Here is a 4,997-nt window from a genome sequence, read left to right as displayed (position 1 = left end):
GATACAGAACCAAGTGAAGTATGTTGATGTCCTTGTCTGTTGTCAACTGATACAGAACCAAGTGAAAGATGTTGATGTACTTGTCTGTTGTTAACTGATACAGAACCAAGTGAAAGATGTTGATGTACTTGTCTCTTGTTAACTGATACAGAACCAAGTGAAAGATGTTGATGTACTTGTCTGTTGTTAACTGATACAGAACCAAGTGAAGTATGTTGATGTCCTTGTCTCTTGTTAACTGATACAGAACCAAGTGAAAGATGTTGATGTCCTTGTCTGTTGTTAACTGATACAGAACCAAGTGAAAGACGTTGATGTACTTGTTTCTTGTTAACTGATACAGAACCAAGTGAAGTATGTTGATGTCCTTGTCTGTTGTTAACTGATACAGAACCAAGTGAAAGATGTTGATGTACTTGTCTCTTGTTAACTGATACAGAACCAAGAGAAGTATGTTGATGTACTTGTCTCTTGTTAACTGATACAGAACCAAGTGAAAGATGTTGATGTACTTGTCTGTTTTTAACTGATACAGAACCAAGTGAAAGATGTTGATGTACATGTCTGTTGTTAACTGATACAGAACCAAGTGAAGTATGTTGATGTCCTTGTCTCTTGTTAACTGATACAGAACCAAGTGAAAGATGTTGATGTCCTTGTATGTTGTTAACTGATACAGAACCAAGTGAAAGACGTTGATGTACTTGTTTCTTGTTAACTGATACAGAACCAAGTGAAAGATGTTGATGTACATGTCTGTTGTTAACTGATACAGAACCAAGTGAAAGATGTTGATGTACTTGTCTCTTGTTAACTGATACAGAACCAAGTGAAAGACGTTGATGTACTTGTTTCTTGTTAACTGATACAGAACCAAGTGAAAGATGTTGATGTACTTGTCTCTTGTTAACTGATACAGAACCAAGTGAAGTATGTTGATGTACTTGTCTGTTGTTAACTGATACAGAACCAAGAGAAGTATGTTGATGTACTTGTTTCTTGTTAACTGATACAGAACCAAGTGAAGTATGTTGATGTCCTTGTCTGTTGTCAACTGATACAGAACCAAGTGAAAGATGTTGATGTACTTGTCTCTTGTTAACTGATACAGAACCAAGTGAAAGATGTTGATGTACTTGTCTCTTGTTAACTGATACAGAACCAAGTAAAAGATGTTGATGTACTTGTCTGTTGTTAACTGATACAGAACCAAGTGAAGTATGTTGATGTCCTTGTCTGTTGTTAACTGATACAGAACCAAGTGAAAGACGTTGATGTACTTGTTTCTTGTTAACTGATACAGAACCAAGTGAAGTATGTTGATGTCCTTGTCTGTTGTTAACTGATACAGAACCAAGTGAAAGATGTTGATGTACTTGTCTCTTGTTAACTGATACAGAACCAAGAGAAGTATGTTGATGTACTTGTCTCTTGTTAACTGATACAGAACCAAGTGAAAGATGTTGATGTACTTGTCTGTTTTAACTGATACAGAACCAAGTGAAAGATGTTGATGTACATGTCTGTTGTTAACTGATACAGAACCAAGTGAAGTATGTTGATGTCCTTGTCTCTTGTTAACTGATACAGAACCAAGTGAAAGATGTTGATGTCCTTGTATGTTGTTAACTGATACAGAACCAAGTGAAAGACGTTGATGTACTTGTTTCTTGTTAACTGATACAGAACCAAGTGAAAGATGTTGATGTACATGTCTGTTGTTAACTGATACAGAACCAAGTGAAAGATGTTGATGTACTTGTCTCTTGTTAACTGATACAGAACCAAGTGAAAGACGTTGATGTACTTGTTTCTTCTTAACTGATACAGAACCAAGTGAAAGATGTTGATGTACTTGTCTCTTGTTAACTGATACAGAACCAAGTGAAGTATGTTGATGTACTTGTCTGTTGTTAACTGATACAGAACCAAGAGAAGTATGTTGATGTACTTGTTTCTTGTTAACTGATACAGAACCAAGTGAAGTATGTTGATGTCCTTGTCTGTTGTCACCTGATACAGAACCAAGTGAAAGATGTTGATGTACTTGTCTCTTGTTAACTGATACAGAACCAAGTGAAAGATGTTGATGTACTTGTCTCTTGTTAACTGATACAGAACCAAGTGAAAGATGTTGATGTACTTGTCTGTTTTTAACTGATACAGAACCAAGTGAAAGATGTTGATGTACATGTCTGTTGTTAACTGATACAGAACAAAGTAAAAGATGTTGATGTACTTGTCTCTTGTTAACTGATACAGAACCAAGTGAAAGACGTTGATGTACTTGTTTCTTGTTAACTGATACAGAACCAAGTGAAAGATGTTGATGTACATGTCTGTTGTTAACTGATACAGAACCAAGTGAAAGATGTTGATGTACTTGTCTCTTGTTAACTAATACAGAACCAAGTGAAAGACGTTGATGTACTTGTTTCTTGTTAACTGATACAGAACCAAGTGAAAGATGTTGATGTACATGTCTGTTGTTAACTGATACAGAACCAAGTGAAGTATGTTGATGTCCTTGTCTCTTGTTAACTGATACAGAACCAAGTAAAAGATGTTGATGTACTTGTCTGTTGTTAACTGATACAGAACCAAGTGAAAGATGTTGATGTCCTTGTCTCTTGTTAACTGATACAGAACCAAGTGAAAGATGTTGATGTACTTGTCTGTTGTTAACTGATACAGAACCAAGAGAAGTATGTTGATGTACTTGTTTCTTGTTAACTGATACAGAACCAAGTGAAGTATGTTGATGTCCTTGTCTGTTGTCAACTGATACAGAACCAAGTGAAAGATGTTGATGTACTTGTCTGTTGTTAACTGATACAGAACCAAGTGAAAGATGTTGATGTACTTGTCTCTTGTTAACTGATACAGAACCAAGTGAAGTATGTTGATGTCCTTGTCTCTTGTTAACTGATACAGAACCAAGTGAAAGATGTTGATGTCCTTGTCTGTTGTTAACTGATACAGAACCAAGTGAAAGACGTTGATGTACTTGTTTCTTCTTAACTGATACAGAACCAAGTGAAAGATGTTGATGTACATGTCTGTTGTTAACTGATACAGAACCAAGTGAAAGATGTTGATGTACTTGTCTGTTGTTAACTGATACAGAACCAAGTGAAAGATGTTGATGTACTTGTCTCTTGTTAACTGATACAGAACCAAGTGAAAGATGTTGATGTACTTGTCTGTTGTTAACTGATACAGAACCAAGTGAAAGATGTTGATGTCCTTGTCTCTTGTTAACTGATACAGAACCAAGTGAAAGATGTTGATGTCCTTGTCTGTTGTTAACTGATACAGAACCAAGTGAAAGATGTTGATGTACTTGTTTCTTGTTAACTGATACAGAACCAAGTGAAAGATGTTGATGTACATGTCTGTTGTTAACTGATACAGAACCAAGTGAAAGATGTTGATGTACTTGTCTCTTGTTAACTGATACAGAACCAAGTGAAAGATGTTGATGTACTTGTTTCTTGTTAACTGATACAGAACCAAGTGAAAGATGTTGATGTCCTTGTCTGTTGTTAACTGATACAGAACCAAGTGAAAGATGTTGATGTCCTTGTTTTTTGTTAACTGATACAGAACCAAGTGAAAGATGTTGATGTCCTTGTCTCTAGTTAACTGATACAGAACCAAGTGAAAGACGTTGATGTACTTGTTTCTTGTTAACTGATACAGAACCAAGTGAAAGATGTTGATGTACTTGTCTCTTGTTAACTGATACAGAACCAAGTGAAAGATGTTGATGTACTTGTCTATTGTTAACTGACACAGAACCAAGTGAAAGATGTTGATGTACTTGTCTGTTGTTAACTGATACAGAACCAAGTGAAAGATGTTGATGTACTTGTTTCTTGTTAACTGATACAGAACCAAGTGAAAGATGTTGATGTACATGTCTGTTGTTAACTGATACAGAACCAAGTGAAAGATGTTGATGTACATGTCTGTTGTTAACTGATACAGAACCAAGTGAAAGATGTTGATGTACTTGTCTGTTGTTAACTGATACAGAACCAAGTGAAAGATGTTGATGTACTTGTCTCTTGTTAACTGATACAGAACCAAGTGAAAGATGTTGATGTACTTGTCTCTTGTTAACTGATACAGAACCAAGTGAAAGATGTTGATGTACTTGTCTCTTGTTAACTGATACAGAACCAAGTGAAAGACGTTGATGTACTTGTTTCATGTTAACTGATACAGAACCAAGTGAAAGATGTTGATGTACATGTCTGTTGTTAACTGATACAGAACCAAGTGAAAGATGTTGATGTACTTGTCTCTTGTTAACTGATACAGAACCAAGTGAAAGACGTTGATGTACTTGTTTCTTGTTAACTGATACAGAACCAAGTGAAAGATGTTGATGTACATGTCTTTTGTTAACTGATACAGAACCAAGTGAAGTATGTTGATGTCCTTGTCTCTTGTTAACTGATACAGAACCAAGTAAAGATGTTGATGTACTTGTCTGTTGTTAACTGATACAGAACCAAGTGAAAGATGTTGATGTCCTTGTCTCTTGTTTACTGATACAGAACCAAGTGAAAGATGTTGATGTACTTGTCTGTTGTTAACTGATACAGAACCAAGAGAAGTATGTTGATGTACTTGTTTCTTGTTAACTGATACAGAACCAAGTGAAGTATGTTGATGTCCTTGTCTGTTGTCAACTGATACAGAACCAAGTGAAAGATGTTGATGTACTTGTCTGTTGTTAACTGATACAGAACCAAGTGAAAGATGTTGATGTACTTGTCTCTTGTTAACTGATACAGAACCAAGTGAAAGATGTTGATGTACTTGTCTGTTGTTAACTGATACAGAACCAAGTGAAGTATGTTGATGTCCTTGTCTCTTGTTAACTGATACAGAACCAAGTGAAAGATGTTGATGTCCTTGTCTGTTGTTAACTGATACAGAACCAAGTGAAAGACGTTGATGTACTTGTTTCTTGTTAACTGATACAG

The sequence above is a fragment of the Tachypleus tridentatus genome, unplaced genomic scaffold, assembly GCF_004210375.1.
Source record: "Tachypleus tridentatus isolate NWPU-2018 unplaced genomic scaffold, ASM421037v1 Hic_cluster_1, whole genome shotgun sequence".
NCBI classification, from domain to species: Eukaryota; Metazoa; Arthropoda; class Merostomata; order Xiphosura; family Limulidae; genus Tachypleus; species Tachypleus tridentatus.
This window is presented reverse-complemented; position numbering follows the sequence as displayed.